The sequence below is a fragment of the Hypomesus transpacificus genome, chromosome 20 (assembly GCF_021917145.1).
Source record: "Hypomesus transpacificus isolate Combined female chromosome 20, fHypTra1, whole genome shotgun sequence".
Classification (NCBI taxonomy): Eukaryota; Metazoa; Chordata; class Actinopteri; order Osmeriformes; family Osmeridae; genus Hypomesus; species Hypomesus transpacificus.
The window spans coordinates 516,823-535,632 of record NC_061079.1 but is presented as its reverse complement, the minus strand read 5'-3'; the positions used below and the strand labels follow the sequence as shown (position 1 = coordinate 535,632).

The following is an 18,810-nucleotide window of genomic DNA, read 5'->3' as shown; positions in this document are numbered from 1 at the left end:
AACAGAAAACAGGTGACGCCTGCAGTCAGGAGGATGTGGTCAGGAGTGTTTACAAGAGACATACTTCATCCAAGCTCTGCACAAACTGGACACACACACCTCATCCAAACACACACACACACACAATCCAATTTTTGTCACCATTTATTTTTCTAACCAAACGTGGAAAAGATCAGTTTGAGGACTGGTGTTTGGGATCTACTTTACATACTGACTCAAAATATCAACAACATTTTACCTCAGAATCCATCCAGTATAATATTGTTTCATGTTGTACAGCCCGGATGAAAAGTTTAAAAACTGACATTAGCTATGCAAGGACCGTCAATCAGGAGAACATGTTGGAATGCAGCACTTGAGACGGACTCGACACTTCACCAGACCCAGTTGGATCTCCGTTTGTGTTTTCATGTGTGGGAATTATAAAACCGCTGCAGAGCTAGCATGTGTTTGCTGTAAGCCAGAGAGCAATCTCAATCCTCCTTCAAAATCATTTGGTCCATTCGGTTATAGTTTCCAGGTTACTGATATAAACTAGAAAGCCAATGAATACCATTTGCTGCAGAGGTGTCACCTTTCCCAAATACCATGCATCTTAATGCCCTGATCACAGCATTAGTCAAGATGAATACATAAATCAGGGTTTGTTGAAAATAGGAATCCAATCATCGCTCATTGTTAAGCAGATTTGCCTGCTCAAACCAATGGTGAGGGGCTTGTAAATAGTAAGTGTGTGTGTGTGGGTGTGTGTGGGGGGGGTATTGCTGATGATAATGAGGTTGGGAAAAGGGGCCATTTCCTACACACACACTCTCATGCATGCAAAACACACACAAAAAAGCATACACCACCTTCTACACACACACACACACACACACACACACACACACACACACACACACACACACACACACGTAGAAGCGTACACCACCCTCAACACACACACACACACACATACAATCATACGCCACCTACACACACAGAATAAAGAAGCGAGGAACCCCACACGCCTCGCCCAGCCTGGGGCAGCAAGGCACAGCAGTGGTCCCGAGGTCTCACACTGCCCCAGGCTAGCAGGAGGCCCACACAAAACAGCCCACATCTCCCAGACCTCCTCATTAACCTGAACCAGCAGCAGGCAGACCTGGAGACACTCTGCACCCCGGACAGCCATCCTCACGTCCTCACTTAGCATTCACACTCTTCTCAGTCCTCGTGTCCCAGGCTGTGGACAGCTGGAGTGGACGGCAGTGCTCCTGTTTGATACTGCAGCCCAGTGAAGGACACTCAGATCCACGTTGTTAGAGTTCAGCAGAGTTCAGCCCTCTGGAAGGGCTGCGGCTAGGAGAGATGCTGCCGCTGGTCTCGTTTACTGTGGTTCTGGAGGAGAGGTTGTTACTACTGTTGCTGGTTAGGTCATACAGGTCATACCTATATTCTCTTCTCAATATGAGCTAGCCAGGTAGCTATCTACAGAGAGAGAGAGAGGCAGGCAAGCAAACAGATCGATAGATAGAAATGTTGGTTGCACACCCCAGACAAAACGTCCTATCCAACTTGTTCTTCAAAGAATGACCGCTAAAAATTCCTCTTTCATATTCAACTTCATAATGATGGCAACGTTTCATGAACGTCCTTCGTACATTCAGACATAATGAACACACTCCAATTTCCCCTGAGGTAGCCAAGTGTGCAACACAAGTTGCGTGTTTTCCGTCCATACATTGGCATCAGTGGTCTAATCTGACTCCAATTCTTGTTTTCTTTGTATTTATGCAAATTATTGTTTAGATATTATTCAGATTTGATTTCTTTCTGGCCTGCTTTTTAAAATTAGATTAAAGTCTTGACTAAAACGGGTGTTGAGACTAGAGTGGCAAAAAAAAAATGTTTTTGTTATTCCCCAAAGGCTCGTACTACGCATGCAAATAGCCTTATTAGCATAGCTAAAAGCTCTTATTATAATTAGTTGTTTTTTGGGGTTAAAATAGATACATGTCATGTGTGTAGAAATGAGAACTGTACATGTTACACACCACACAAGATCACGTCAAACTTTGTTGTGTCGGGTGTGACCTATATATAAGCATAATGTACAGCGTTAGCAATTCTGAGGTTAGCTTAACTACCTCCAGGATTTACCCAACTGTGGATCCTAGATTTCATTTTATCACCTACCATGTCATTCTAAAGAGCATTCCTTTCCTCCTAAAGGAATTATATATTATTTATAAATGAACAGAGAGCATGATATAAGCTAATGTAGGCCATGTAGGCCCTACTGATGATTTGCTTGACCTGATGTCAGTTTCCTCCAGGATCACAATGAATGACTCTTACTTAGAGAATTGTTGCTCTTGTTGGTTAGCTGTAACTGATAAAAAATTATTGTACTCGCTGAGATATTTTTACTGTTGCTTGCTTTTCTAGGTACACTGTTTGCTTTTTTGAGGTTCATGTTTAATTGTAACTTGTTTAACTAGCCTACATGCTCTTATGGTTCTTCCCTTTGGAACTTACTTTGGTTTTTCACAATGTATGCTTCATGTTTGGCTACCCGCAATGTTTGGGGCTATCTTGGTGTTATGATCAGTAACCTATGCACTGTTGTAATGCTCTCTTTTGGAAGTCGCTTTGGATAAAAGCGTCTGCTAAATGAATACATGTAATGTAAATGTGCGGAAGCGCCTCCTTTTCTACAAAACGTGAGTTACTGTCACTGCGATGTTCTGGTAACTTCCCAGTGCTAACTTCCCAGTGGAAACCTCCAGTACTCCTCCAATCTGCTCTCATTCAGCGAGCTGAGCCCGGTGACGGATGTTTAACTGGCCGTCATCTTGATGTTATTAGCGCCCGCGCAGAGGAGACCAGCGTGGCCCACGGTTGACACACAGCAATCACATTTCCTCTCGCTAAGCTGATAAACATCGGAATATCGAAGGCAGAAATTCCGTTGAAATTGGAACTAGCGAGCTCACTGAGAGGGACGGTAATCTTTAAGAGATTGTCGTCAAACCGTATATTATTTTTTTTGTCGTTTTTTTTCAAACTAACATCTTTTCTTTTTCCGTTCTCAGGTCTACACCAGCCATTCCCAGGCAGCAACACTGCTTATCTGCTATTGCATCAACAAGGTCCCTAAAAAACATGGATTGCTGCTTATCACTGTGTGAGTGAGCCATGCCTGTATCACACTGGGTAAACCTGCAGCCAGGCAGGTACATGGCAAACCAATGTCTGACATTGGAGGGTTAGAACATGTCACCCAGATGAGGCTATAAAGGATCTTTAACATCATCTTATCTTACAGAGGCAGCTCTGAGAGTCAACTTGTTAAAGAGACTGTGGGCTCGGGATTCTGCCAGGCCTCCCCTTAACCCCACCCAGTCATCCCTCCACACCGCCCTGGGAGAGGAAACAGGCACGCTGGGCAGCCGTGTTGGCATTGCCTGGCTGGGAAGAGTGCTGGGTGAGGGCTATTAAGTGGACCCAAGCAGGCAGCTCCTTCCATTCCCTGCTCCCTCTTGCACTGAGACCACATTGGAGTGGGGGTTGAGGACAGCGTTGGGGGGCTAATGAGAAGGGGGATTAGCAGGTGGGTGGCTGTGTGTGTGTGTGTGTGTTGGGTTGTGGGAGCAGAGACTGTGGATGGGCAAGCCACTAAATTGTTAGTGGATTCTTGGCATGGATGGGTGGGGGTGGTGTGGTGGGGGTGGATGTATTTCAAAAGAGGCCCTGAGAGGGGCCTGAGAGGGGCAGTGAGGCTGAGATAGAGGGGCCTGAGAGGGGCAGTGAGGCTGAGATAGAGGGGGTGGGGAGGAGTAGTGAGGCTGAGATAGAGGGGCCTGAGAGGGGCAGTGAGGCTGAGATAGAGGGGGTGGGGAGGCAGTGAACCCCCTCAACACAGACTACTGTGACTAGCAGCCCGTGAGATAAGAACCTTTAACCTGGGCAGGGCTGTAGAGGGATTACTACAGGATGTAGGGCGATGAGGAGTCAAGGGTGACGTGGGGGAAAAGGTTCTGGGTGGATGGTCCCTGTAACCCGCTTGGCTACTCACAGGCACTGTGTGCTCAGAGACATTGTTAATAAAGGACTTTTTCTTTCTTTCTCTGAACTCTTAAACGTCTTCTGTCCCCGGAAACAAAGCTCTGATAACCATCCACCCACAGTTCCCTGTAGCCTTGCAGTTCAGATATCACCTCAAGTAATCTTATTATATACATGTATTACATCACCACAGTCCTTCGTATGATCAGAGAGCAGCTGCTCCACAGAGCGTCTCCAGAGAGCGTCTCCAGACCAGCGTCTCCAGAGAGCGTCTCCAGAGAGCGTCTCCAGAGCAGCGTCTCCAGAGAGCAGCGTCTCCAGAGAGCGTCTCCAGAGAGCGTCTCCAGAGCAGCGTCTCCACAGAGCGTCTCCAGAGAGCGTCTCCAGAGAGCGTCTCCAGAGAGCGTCTCCACAGAGCGTCTCCAGAGAGCGTCTCCAGAGAGCGTCTCCAGAGCAGCGTCTCCAGAGCAGCTGCTCCAGAGAGCGTCTCCAGAGAGCCTCTCCAGAGAGCAGCGTCTCCAGAGAGCGTCTCCAGAGAGCAGCGTCTCCAGAGAGCAGCGTCTCCAGAGCAGCAAAGGTGCAGGAGGAGCTCAGAGCCAGGGAGGAGAACAGACAGGATGTTGAGAACATCGGTACAGAACCCAGAGCATGGCGCTGGGGCCGGCTGCTCCTGATTGCCTCAGATGTTAGTCTGTGTGTCTCAGGATGAAAGAGAGGGGGGAGACAAACACAGCAAAGGAGAGAGAGAGAGATAGAGAGAGAGAGTAAGAGAGAGAGAGAGTCTGCCAGCTGATTGAAATCCTTGGAAACACCAAACAATCCAATATTAAATTTCCTCTGAAAATGCCACAGGGACTGGAGAATGCATGTGCTGGACAAGAGGAGAGAGAGAGAGAAGAGAGAGGGGGGATGGGGGGTGAATGAGAAGGAGGGGGAGAGGAAAATAAGTAACAGAAAGGGGTAGTGGTTGAGAGCGAAGTTTGGAGACCATCTGGGACCAGAACACTGTAGATAGAAGACGAGAGAGATAGAGATGGCTGGTCTTTCTGACTATTTTGCATTGAGACAGGATTTGTGAGAGAGAGAGAAAGCGAGAGGGAGAGAGAGAGAGAGAGGAGAGAGGAGAGAGGAGAGAGAGAGGAGAGGAGGGGGAGGAGGAAAGGGGTACGGAGGAGAAGAGGGAGGGGTGGAGAGGAGGAGAGAGATGAAAGGAGAAGTTGCACAAGAGGGAAGACAGATGCAGTGCGAGGCAGACAGGAAGAGGAAACCCAGACAATGTGTGTGAGACTGAAGGACAGACTGTGTTACCCACGATGGAGCCTCCTCGTTCCTCCACCTCGCTTCAACACCCCGCGTCAGAGACCTGACCCTGCTCTAACCAGGGTGCATCAGGAAGAGAGACCACCTCCACCTCCCTCATGTTCAGAGATTCAAAATCCGATATTCTTCCAACTAGGAATATTGACTTTGCACAAATGCTCATCAGGTGAGGTGTGCCTACAGTGAAGAGTTTGGTGTGATCCTAGCTTCATACGAGCACCAGGGTGCAGGTAAGGGAGGGGGGAGAGGGCTGAGTTCCAGTCCAAGCACCGGAGCAGGGCTGAGAAGGGGAGGAACTGAACTCGTTCATACACGGCTCAATTAGATGTTGGATTTATTTTTCTAACCCTCATCCCCTCCCCCCACACACACTCTCTCTCTTTCCATTATCTTTCTCTACCCCTCTCTATCTCTCCCTCTCTTCCCTGGAGGTGCTGAGATGAGGCCTCAGCAGCTTCAGAGTTTTGGGGCACCCGCCCTACCCCCCACCCCCACTCCAACAAAAAAGAAGCCAGCCAATAGGACATCTGGAGAGCATTAGATGAGAGGATATTAGATCTGCCCTCCGCGGCCGGCTGGATGGGTGGCCCACTGCAAGGCCCCTGTCAGCAGCATACCAGCTCTGCTGATAGATGGAGGACTGGGTGTAGGAGGGCTGGGGTAGGAGGAGGAGGGTTGGGGTAAGAAGAGGAGGGCTGGGGATAGGAGGAGGAGGGCTGGGGGTAGGAGGAGGAGGGCTGGGGATAGGAGGAGGAGGGTTGGGGTAGGAAGAGGAGGGCTGGGGATAGGAGGAGGAGGTCTGGGGGTAGGAGGAGGAGGGCTGGGGATAGGAGGAGGAGGGCTGGGGGTAGGAGGAGGAGGGTTGGGGTAGGAAGAGGAGGGCTGGGGATAGGAGGAGGAGGGCTGGGGGTAGGAGGAGGAGGGCTGGGGATAGGTGGAGGAGGGCTAGGGTGAGGAGGAGGGCTGGGGATAGGAGGAGGAGGAGGGCTGGGGGGAGGAGGAGGAGGGCTAGGGTGAGGAGGAGGGCTGGGGATAGGAGGAGGAGGGCTAGGGTGAGGAGGAGGGCTAGGGTGAGGAGGAGGAGGGCTGGGGGTAGGAGGAGGAGGGCTAGGGTGAGGAGGAGGAGGGCTGGGGATAGGAGGAGGAGGAGGGCTGGGGATAGGAGGAGGAGGAGGGCTGGGGTGAGGAGGAGGAGGGCTGGGGTGAGGAGGAGGAGGAGGAGGGCTGGGGATAGGAGGAAGAGGGCTGGGGGTAGGAGTAGGAGGGCTGGGGTGAGGAGCAGGAGGGCTAGGGATAGGAGGAGGAGGAGGGCTGGGGGGAGGAGGAGGGCTGGGGGAAGGAGGAGGGCTGGGGGAAGGAGGAGGGCTGGGGGAAGGAGGAGGAGGGCTGGGGGGAGGAGGAAGGCTGGGGGGAGGAGGAGGAGGTCTGGGGGGAGGAGGAGGAGGTCTGGGGGGAGGAGGAGGAGATCTGGGGGGAGGAGGGCTGGGGGTAGGAGGAGGAGGGCCGGGGCAGGGGGTGGGAGGAGTGTGGTTGGGGGGGGAGGAGTCCTGCTGGAGGATCCTTCCATCAGGTTGTCCTGCCAGGGCTTCTAAAGTATGAGCACCCCAAGCTTAAGGTTAGGGTTAGGCCTTTGGTTTAGTGCTACGGTAGTCAAATCTGACACAGTAGGAGAAATCGACAGAACCCCGGAATTTAAACACACCTGCAGGATAACGACAGTAGAACTGTATGAATACAGTACTACTGTACAAATACCCAATTAAAACCTCTATTACCATCCCAGCACACAACATGGTGTTTGTGTCACACAGTCATTTAAATACATATTTTTCACACGTTGTGAAACACATACTAATAATAGGTTAATTAAAACAAATAGTTTGACATGGTTAGCAATATAAATGTACAGGAGCATGTAGAAGTCAATGACCTCACTCTCCTCATCTGAAGAACTTTATCTGTGCAAATGTACACTCCATCCTGTGAGAGCCTGCAAATACACAGGACATGTCAGCACATCAGTCTAGGATGTGTCTCATCAAACTGTAGAACTGGAAGAAGACATTCTGGAGTGTTCGAAATAAGAATTCTTGCGATGTAGACCCAATGTAAATAAAAACATTGATATGTGGTTTATGTACATTTTCAATGAGTCAGATCTTTAAACATCTGCCTGATATGAGTACACAGCAGAAATATGTTGCCATATGGGGGAGCGATGACCAGGCTACACTACGGAAACGCAAAGACAGCTTCTTCAGCTTCTTCTAAGTTTTCAGCTTCTCTCCGTAGGTGAGAAAATGAGACTTCCTTCCCCAAAGAGGAAAGTTCAAAGAATGTGCTCGTTTCAAATAAATTGCTTCTACTGATTTGCCATTTCAAATAAATTGCAGCGTCTGCCCAAATTTACGTTTCACAGGAAGTCTTCTCCAGAGCGCCACCCAACCGCACAGACAAGGTTAATCCATATTTCACGTTTGAATATGAGATGGAAGAAGAGGGGGGAGGAGGGAAGGGAGGTTAACTTTGTGGTAGAGGATGAGGAGGTAGGTAAGGGTGGGACTGAGGGGGTGTGTGTTTGTGTGTGTGTGTGTGTGTGTGTGTGTGTGTGTGTGTGTAGAGGGGGGCGATGGAGAGAAAGAAGAAAAAGGCGACATTTAGAGTAAATGGCATCCAAAACCCACTCCAATTATCTCTGCCAGACATGGCAGTGCGACGGACTTAATTAAAATGACTTGAGAGGGGAGGTGGGGGGGGGGGGGAGGAGGGGGGCGTCCGCTGGTGATTGAGGGGGCAGTCGGGTACGTATCAGCGGAGACCACAAAGCTGGAGAGAGCTGTGGACCACTCTTCCTTTTCAATTCTGACTTCAAAAGAAAATAAAGAAATAATAATAAAAGGATGAGGCCCTAGTCAGCTAGGAGCCGTGTAATTGCGGCTATTCAAACCCAATGTTTTTATCATCGTTAGAATATTCCGGGGGGGGGGGGGGTGCAGTATTGTAAAGAAGAGAAGAAAAAAAAGAAGAAAAACTGATTTTTTTTTGTCCGCTTCAAATCCCCATAATCCTCTTGTGCCATTTCTGAAACTACCTCTGACGGTGACCTTTTCGCAGGGAGTCCGTTACCATGGAAACGCAAGGTGCAGACCCCCCCCACCGCATGTTTTTGCCGATTTTTTGGGGCCAAAAGTAAAAGAAGAAGAGCGACGTCATCCAGCGAGTCTCCGCCGCTCGCTGGGGTTCTGGGAGACGGACGCTGGAGGGGTTAGTCTGGGGCTCTGGGAGATGGACGCTGGAGGGGTTAGTCTCTGGGAGACGGACGCTGGAGGGGTTAGTCTGGGGCTCTGGGAGACGGACGCTGGAGGGGTTAGTCTGGGGCTCTGGGAGACGGACGCTGGAGGGGTTAGTCTGGGGCTCTGGGAGATGGACGCTGGAGGGGTTAGTCTCTGGGAGACGGATGCTGGAGGGGTTAGTCTGGGGCTCTGGGAGACGGACGCTGGAGGGGTTAGTCTGGGGCTCTGGGAGATGGACGCTGGAGGGGTTAGTCTGGGGCTCTGGGAGACGGACGCTGGAGGGGTTAGTCTGGGGCTCTGGGAGACGGACGCTGGAGGGGTTAGTCTCTGGGAGACGGACGCTGGAGGGGTTAGTCTGGGGCTCTGGGAGACGGACGCTGGAGGGGTTAGTCTGGGGCTCTGGGAGACGGACGCTGATGATGATGTCACTTCTGCATTACCTTTGCATTGGATCTGACTTTCAGATTACAAAGGATTCTATTAGAATTGGTGGTTGTCTAAAACATTAACTTTTGGAATAAATATTAAATCTCTATTTCTCTCTATTGGCTGCATGTTCTTTTTCTGTTTCTCGCTCTCTCCTGCTTGCTCGCTCGCTCACTCACTCTCTCACACACCCCCACCCACCCCCACACAGTCTTAACTTGCGCCCCTGATTAGCAGATAGACCAGATCTAGTGTCGGAGAGAGACACCTGTTAGTGTGTTCTTGTTTAACGGCTCATTGTGACTGGAGCTCCAACACAGTTACACAAACTCAGCACTTCCTGTTTGATACGTTCTGCAGAAGGTTAGTGGGTGGGAGATTTATTCTTAAATATGTGTGAAAAATAATAAACAAATAATTCACACTGAATAATCTTCACAACTATTGAGCAGCCACTATTTACATGCCTTGCCCAATCATTTAAGCAACACATTTGTGCCAACTTTCAACTGGACTAAACACTATTTGCTGTTTAAGAAGTGTGGTAGACTGCAGCTTTTAGACCCCAAAGAGAGCGTGCTATTTAGTTTCAGTAAAACATGTAAATAAATGATTTGGCTAAACAATGACGCAGTATTAGTTTTAGTACCAGGTACTCCATTTGCGGCAAAGGAGCAGCTATTTTGGTTTTGTGGATGGTATTTCAGTTCAAGGAGAGAGTTCTGGAGTCATAAGATAAGCCTTCGACCAGCATCTCTCCTCCCCGAGGAGACTGGACTGGGTGAGGGGTTGAAGAAGAAAAGGAAAAGAAGAGAGGAGAGGAGGAGGGGGGGGCTAGGGGGGAAACCGGTGAATTGTCAGAGCCAAAAGCAAGTTGCTCACAAACCTTTCTTTCCTCCACTCCAAATCCATCCATCCATTCCTTCCTCACTCCGCTTTTTGTATCCTGTACTTCCCCCCTCCTCCCCTTCCTCCCTTCCTCCCCTCCACCCCCCGTCCCCCCCCCTGTCCCCCCCACATTCCCCTGTGCTGAGCTCAGAAAGAGAACGGTGCTGTGCTCTCACTGGACGGATTGTTCTCCCAGTCTGATCCTCTGCTGGTTGCCAGGGAGACCGCCATACCACAGCTCTGACCCTGGGGGGGTCTGCCCGGTCCCCCCCCCCAGCAGGAGCCTGGCAGCTGGGGGACAGCTGTTACTACGGAGCCCAGGCCTCAAGGCCTACACTGGGCCCCACCCCAACACACACCCCAAAAAATCTATACTTTCACACAATGACTGATTGTGTGAAAGTATAGATTTCTTTTTGGGGGGGGGGGGGTTAGAAAAAGGACAACAGTTCTTGACTTTGCTGTCTGTTGGTGCTAGTTAGACAGAAGCCTGCTGGTTAACCCTGTCATAAGGTTGTGTACACCCTTCACGTGTATTTTGTATTATTGTGCATTCTACTTCTTTACCTCCTCCAACCAGTGAAATCGTTTTTTTTACCCCCCTGAACTCCTCAGTGTGTCCTTTAAGGCTGGGCGACCTCAGAATGGAACAAAGTCAGAACGGTGCTCACTAACTAATGCTCACTTAACAGTCTCCATTACACAGTGGGCCTAAACGGTCCTCGCAGGTGAACAGTTGGTTTTATTCAGCGTGTAATAGAGTTTGGCATGGACCTGTTGTTCAGGAGCCAGGAAGGCCAGTGAGCTGGATCCCAGAGTGGAGCAGGCATGTCGGCATTAAGATGGAGCACAGGATTAAGGTACGGAAAACGAATCAGCAATCCATGAATATCACAGCGTCATCACGACCAATGAGAGAGGGGGTTTCCACCAAAACGGCGAGCCAGTTTCCCATGCTTCTGAAGGGGAAGCTCTCTGACCTCTGGTCTGGATTGGGATCCCTTTACAGCTTCACACAGCAAAACTTTGTCACAAACTATATACTGGGCGTTTTTACGACGGTGCTGAATTCATGCTCTGTCGTCTCTGGACCTACTGTTGAGGTCAGACATGTTTCGCTATGGGTTGTGTTCTCTGGGACGTGTTCTCTGGGATGTGCTCTCTTGGATGTGCTCTCTGGGATGTGTTCTCTGGGATGTGTTCACTGGGATGTGCTCTCTTAGATGTGCTCTCTGGGATGTGTTCTCTGGGATGTGTTCTCTGGGATGTGCTCTCTGGGATGTACTCTCTGGGATGTGTTCTCTGGGATGTGTTCTCTGGGATGTGCTCTCTGGGATGTGTTCTCTGGGATGTGCTCTCTGGGATGTGCTCTCTGGGATGTGTTCTCTGGGATGTGTTCTCTGGGATGTGTTCTCTGGGATGTGTTCACTGGGATGTGGGTGGTATGAGAAGCGTCAGAGCTGAAGCACAGCGACGCTTCAACACTGTCGAGAACAACCAAACTACCAGCTCACTTACAGTCTCTCACAGTAACACACACACACACACCACTACCTCAGCTGACAACTGTCATTTGTGAGGATTTAAGAAGATTTAAACCCACGTTTGTTTCAACTAAGATTTGATGGATACATCCCATAATACCTACAGCCCGTAGCACTTTCCCCTGCGGTGCACAAGGGGTGAGGAAAGGGTGTTGCTGTCAATGTGTTGTTCCTCATTATAGGGTAAGAAAGAGCAGATATTGATGTGTCGCTCTGTGTGTGTGTATGTGTACTGTGTGTGTATAATGTGTGTGTGTGTATAGTGTGTGTGTGTGAGGAGGAGAGGCGGAGGGGAGGGGGTGAGTGTGGTTGGTTCTTTCTCTCCATCTGTTTTGTTTTCTTCCATCTCCCCTTTTTGATGAGCTGGGTCTTCAGTCCCCCCAATAAAATCCCATTAGCTCTTAATGAAGTCGGGCTCGCAGCCTCTCTGCCTCACCTCATTTAGCACGATTGTCTGGCGGCCATTAGTGTGGAGGCAATTACAGCCGGGCGGCGAGAGTAATTGGAAATGCCGACAGGGACCCCAAGAAATGGGAATAAATAAATAAATATTCAAACTAATAAGCTTCCATTCAGATGGCGCGGGGAGGGGGGGAGGGGGGTGGGTAGCTGCTAAGTTAAATCAACATAATTAGAATTAGGGTTGGTGTGGTACAGAGGCAGGGTGAGCAGACATGAGTGTGAGAGAGATTGTTGGTTAGGGGTAGAGGTGTCAGGAGAGACTCAGGAAAGAGTTAGCATGCCAACGCTAATGACAAAGGGCATTAACTTCAAATTGCCCGCCGAAAGGTCGCAGGGAGATATTGGCGTGAGGGAATTCGTTTCTCGTTCGTTTGTACAGAAATTTGATATTTCTCCGTTTGTCCGTTATCAAAATTAAGCCTAAATCGTTTAATTGCTCAGGAAAATGCCCTTATCCCAAGCGACAACCTAGACTTGAGGGTCTCACAAATGATGCGTTAATACGGTTTGATATTTACTGAGACAACAGAGGACTAAATGAGTTCCTCAAGGGACGACCCCTGTGCTCCTCGTGGGGTTTGAAATGGCATCCTACATGATTTCTCGTCTGTAAAGACAGTGGGAGGTGGAAGCAGCTCTGCTAAAACCAGTCCAGAGCTAGCGCCACCTAGCAGACAGGGCTTCAGATAGAATCCATTTAAAGGGCCTGGCTGCCTTTCTTAAAACCACCAACCTCAATACTCACACCACAAACAGCAGCAGGGCCAAAACGCACACACAAGGACGTCACGAGTACACAAACAGCCTTCCGTACAATCAATTCGTAAACATCGCTCTGATTCCTCTAATGCTAATTAGCAAGGGTTAGCCTTGAAAGGGTTAGTCTCTACGACCTTACCCTTCCACCGCTTCTGTGTCGAGAAAGAAATCGAAAGGATGAATGCTTCACTGGCATGAAAATCTAGTGAAACCAAAAGGCCAGGACGTTGGGGACAGTGTTGGCACACAAGAAGTGGAGATCGCTGCCACCTCGCCTGCCCCCTCCCACGCCCGAGCAACAGGTGGCAGAAACCTGATCAGCGCGGGCCACCCTCTCGGTGGGGCATGGATGGGCACCCTGCCCACGACCACCATCCTGGAAGACAACGCAGAGCTGGACCTGAGTGTTTGGAAGGAGGAGACAGTCTGAGAGGAGGGAGTTCTGTGACTGAGGAGAGCAGATGTGCTGGCAGGTCCCATAGTGAAGGTCTGATCCACTATCAAACTGGGCAGGTCCCTTTGTGAAGGCTTGATCCACTATCAAACTGGGCAGGTCCCTTTGTGAAGGCTTGATCCAACACGATCAGACTGGACGCTACCAGAGAGGGCTGCACAGACGTCTGTCGTTTACAATCACCAGAAGAGCTGGTGGTTTATACTTATACATAAGTGGTACACACACATTTTCATTAATTGATATATCAGAATAGATCCTATATAGATTCTATGTAACACAAGGAGGTAGTGTTTACCTTGAGTGCCTGTAGTGTTATTGGGTGGTGAGTGTCAGTATTTGTTGATGGACTGGTGGAGAAGAGTTTGAAAGTGTCTCTTTCATCACACAGAATCTACGTTTTCAGAGAGAGAGGAGAACCTAATCTGAGCATCTGACTCTCTCTCACAGAGGCAGAGAGCTGACTTCAGCAGCTAACAGACATAACGAAGACAAAGCCGCCCCTTCCTCTCACCCCCACGACAGCTTTCAGAATGAAAACCTTTATTTGTCTTTAAACTGTCTCCGAACATGCCCTCCTGGCCAGACCAGACAGACAGAGATGGGAGAGACAAAGAGGGCGGGGCTTCCAGCCAGGGGCAGATTTGATTTGTGAAATCTCGTTACGACTAACAGAATTAAGCGTAAAACAATCCTCTGCAGGCGTGGTTCTAGCAGGGGGGATGAGGGGGGGATGAGGGAGGGATGAGGGGGGGATGAGGGAGGGATGAGGGGGGGATGAGGGAGGGATGAGGGGGGGATGAGGGAGGGATGAGGGGGGGATGAGGGGGGGAGCTGGGAGTGATTAAAGGCTGGGTAGACATGGAGAAGGCCCATGCCATTTTGTTACAGTGCACTGGGTGTGGGGGGGGGGGGGGGATAGTTGAAATACCCAGCTGCTTTTTCACTCTATTAAAGAGACTTCCCTTTCTCTCGGCCCCCCCTCTCCCTTACTCTCATCCTTTGACCCCCCTATCAGAAAAAAATGAGAGTTTAGCACCCCGCTGCCTATCATTATAGTGTCACAGTAAGGATCTCGATACCCACACACACACACAGGCACACATAAACAAACACAAAGGCACATGCACACACACACACACACACCCGCTGCCCTCCCCAACTCTGTTTCCCCATCAACCCCAGTCAATTCCTTCCTGGCTTGTTCAACCATTAAAGACGCAAATAGTATTTTTCGAGTGAATCTAATAGCCATTAAAAACATGCCAGGGAGAGAACGCCATCAAAACTAGTGGAAATGAACTCCCTGCCAGCAGCACAAGTCAAATAGTAAATATATCATGGCTGGAAGAGTCTGTTCTCTGCTGAAATCTCCTCCAGTGAACCTAGACTGAGACTCAACCATTCTGGCACGGAAGTTTGTTACGAAGTAGTCTTAACTGTATGTGTGTGTAATGTTTTTATTTGTCATCAAGGAAACGTTTGCATCTACAACTAGCTGTTCGGACAGTGTCACTAGACGGTCGTCAAACACTAGACGTTGTTATGTGTGCCAAACTCGTGTCTACGGAATAAACTGGTAAAGCATTAAGACGTTGTTAGCAAACATGCTAACAAGGCATTCTAGCCATGTAAGCAACAGCACTGTCTTGTTTTCCGATGAATAAAAGACAGACTGGTCTGAGGACTTACTGTGAGGTTTCTTTCTGCAGCACAGCATGCAACGTGGTCTTCCAGGCCTCTCCCCAACGTTACTCCACCTCTCAAAGTCTGGAACAAGCAGACAGAACAATTCATGACTGACAAATAAACAATGACAAAAGTATCAGCTTTGAAGATAAAGATCTGTTGTCGGTTAACGGCAGATTCCTCTGCAGTATCTCCCCCCTGACTTTCGTTTCTAAAAGGAGTTTGGCTTCTGGTGCACATGGAACTGATATAGGTTCAATCATCCATTTAGGTCTGGACACCTGATCTTTTGCTTGACCAGCTAAACAAGCCTCCAGTTGGTTTGAGTGCGGTAGGCCGCACAGCAGGCCAGTAGCCTGGCTAGCTGCTCCAGGAGAGGGGTTCTGTAAACAGGCAGGGTTACCCAGCTAGCCTGGCTCAATAGAGGCAGAAGAGAGGGAGCTAGTCCAGGCCCGTCAGGAGCAGTGGGAGAGAGTATAGCAGAAATGCTGCTTTCCTTTCCCTGCCATAAGAAGCGTTCATTAAAGAACAGGGGTGTAACGCTTCCAGGAGTTGGGCTGAGACACTCATCCTTGTGTAGATTTACAGTTTATGGTTCGAAAAGACGAAAAGGTACTAATGAATGGGAGAGATTTCTAACTGCCTTGACTTCCCTGTGTGCCGGCCGGCCAGCCAGGGGGTAGAAGCGAGTATTTCTCAGGTTTCCTCCAGCTACAAAGAAAACATTTTAGCCTGGCTGTAATCCCCGTAGAAGCCTTCCCTAAGCCCCAGGCTGTGGAGAAGCCCTCCTCCTCACCACTCTCTGACTGGAGGCCACGGTCCACACACACACACGCATTCACAGTTTGAATGAACACACACACACATACGCACCCCCCTAAGTGGGGGAATACTTCACATACACACCCAACACACACATATACCTCACATACACACACACACACACATAAACCTCACATAAACACCCAACACACACCCCCACCCCATCATGCCTCCCTGCCCCGGGGGGCCTGGCTTTCCTGTTGACGTGAAGCGAAGCAGAGAGCAGGGAGCAGCTCCCCCAGGGGGCAGGAGGACTAATCACCTTGTTCCTCACAAACCACAGAGGAAGCATTAGAATTCCTAGAGCAGGAGACCACCAATGCCCGCCTCAGACACACACACAAACACGTCCCATGTTCTCATATGTCAACCTCGGCACCAAAACTATCAAGACCCCTAAATTCTTTTAGGAGTGTGATGGGTTTATCCACACACACCTACAAACACACACACTCAGTTTTACTGAGTTTAGGAACTCTTCGTTCCAGAAGGCAGAGGACCAAGGATGTGTTCTTCATCTTGGTTCTCCAGGTAACATCCTGACACAGGCACTGTACTGCTAACACAAGATGTTGTGCTTCCTACAACTTCAGTTTCTATCGCTGGCCGTGCACAACATTCGTTCTCAAATAATGGGATGCGATGACTGCCTGAACTCATTTGCGGTCGAATGTTACGATCGTCTGCTTCATGGGTTTTTACGTTTCGTGCTGAGGAGACTCTGTAAATCATTATTGTTTATTTAATTTGATCATGCTTTTACAGTTGTAGTAATTACACCTCGATGCGTTTGGTATTCACTTGCTACACAGTAAAAGTCTGATTTCGGTAGCACTGTGAGGTCTGAAATACTCCTCCTTGGAAGTGGAAGGGTCAAAGTGGCGGAGACAGACCAAAAACTCATTTCCCACAATCCCTTGCGAGCCGTAGCCCCCCAGCTGTTCAGAGACTACCATAACAACAGCTGTTCACAGGGTTAGTGCTTCATGTTACTATGACAACAGAGGGGCTGATTCATATGCACATATCTCTGAGTTCTAATAGCGATAGTGACATTATGCTATAAATTAATTTCCATAAAAACACAGGAAAAGGGAACAGTGTTTTATGCACTGTAAGACCCAGGGCGTGACAGAGGCTGCTGGTGAACAGAGGCTGCTGGTGTAGAGAGGCTGCTGGTGTAGAGAGACTGCTGGTGTAGAGTGCATATTCACCCCATCCAGCCCACACAGGAGCTTCCACAGACCTTGCTTACACAGACCGCCCAGCTGTACATGAGCCTGTCTTATGGAAGTGAACCAATGGAAAAACTAAAACGCAGAGAAAAAAAAACACCTTCTGGCAAGCATTTCCGCCCGTACACAATAGAACTTAAATAATCGTAAATGTGGAGCAGAATATCCCACAGATCAGTGTCAAACAGGATGTAAAACAATTATAACTGATTTTCTCCCTTTACCAAACAGGATGTGAGAGCAGACGGCCATCTTGTGTGATGGGGTTGGCACGGTGACAAGATCCAACCCTGCCCCCAAAATGGATGTGAGAATGACAGCTGACTTCCAAAGTTATTTAAAATGGAAAGTACATGATGACACAAAACACGTACATATACAAGACAAGGGTTTTAAGATCACAGCCTTAAAGTCAGTGCAGTCCATCATGCAGACCTATGACTGAGAAACAGTCTTCTGCTGAAATCATTCCTCACTCCAGCCTGTCTGCCTGCCTGCCTGCCTGCCTGCCTGCCTGCCTGTCTGTCTGGCTGCCTGCCTGTCTGTCTGGCTGCCTGCCTGCCTGCCTGCCTGCCTGTCTGTCTGTCTGTCTGTCTGTCTGTCTGTCTGTCTGTCTGTCTGCCTGCCTGTCTGCCTGTAGCAGTAGAGTTGGGGCCATTCACATGTGCTTTAGCGTTATTATAAGCTCAATACCTCTAACCACCATCAGGCCACTATGGTTTGAAAGTGCTGTTTAAGGGTAACGACTGCAGGATGCCTGTGAATTACGAGGGCTTTGGATGACAATAGCATCTATTCCCCCGGGGAGAAACACGACCAGGGACTGCGTCATGACTGGTTTAGGCCCAACTTTTAACGAGGAAGCAGCTGATATAAACAGCTGTACCACACACACACACGCGCACCACCGCCATACCCTCTCCACTGTTGCGTGCACATGCATGCAGTCACATTTAACACACACACACACAGATATAAGCCACCAACTAGAATGTACATCCAGTAAAAGCTATGAAGGTAAAAACGTCCTCCACTAAGCAGCGATCTCTGGATCTCTGGCAGTTTGCACAAGATGATCCCAGTCTGTTCCTTTTCAACACTGATCTTTCCCCTGAGTAACTACAGTACATCTCAAAGAACATGATAGCTAGCTCCTATCCATGCAGGAAGAACTCAGGAAAGCCAAACAGGAATCCAGATCTAAAAATATATCAGAGCAAAGTGATGAGGCAGGCTAGATGGAAACCAGAAAACCCATTCTCTCTTACTCCCCTGGACCCTGCCCTCCTGATGAAACATGGAGGACATCCTGATCCTTGTAAGTGACGTGCAGCACGGCCAACAGAATCTCTGCTTCACAGGAGAGGGATATGCAATGCTTTGTGTTGTGAATTATTCAGTGACTCCAAATAACCCCTTCAATCTCCACAAAAAGCCTTGCGGTTTTCTGTAAATAGTACAGAAATTGATTTCAAGAGTGGAAATGGAATCTAAGGGTGTTCTTCCACAGAAATGTTGAATTTCCGCGACTTCATTTCAATGCTGAGAAGTCTGGACACTGAGTTTGAGTCAGTTTCATGTGCAGTAGAACTGGAAGTGGTGAATGTTTCAGTGTCAAAGTTCAGAAGATTTGAGTTTCAATGTTTTTTCACAAATGGACAAAATAGAGTGTTGGTTTGGGTTGTTCAGGTACCTGTTCAGAGCACAGAGGCTGTCAGCTTCTGTCACCTGGGCTAACATATATCATCTTCTGTCACCTGGGCTAACATATACCATCTTCTGTCACCTGGGCTAACATATACCATCTTCTGTCACCTGGGCTAACATATACCATCTTCTGTCACCTGGGCTAACATATACCATCTTCT

General features: G+C 49.1%; 1 protein-coding gene across 1 annotated transcript in view; it reads right to left on the bottom strand.

Annotated features, from left to right (window-relative positions):
• pknox2 (pbx/knotted 1 homeobox 2) overlaps positions 1-18,810 on the bottom strand; it is a 50,908-nt gene that overhangs the window by 21,017 nt on the left and 11,081 nt on the right. Inside the window, exon 2 of the mRNA XM_047042875.1 lies at positions 14,889-14,966. The gene's annotated coding sequence lies outside the window, so the exon portion shown is untranslated. The remainder of the gene's footprint in view (positions 1-14,888; positions 14,967-18,810) is intronic.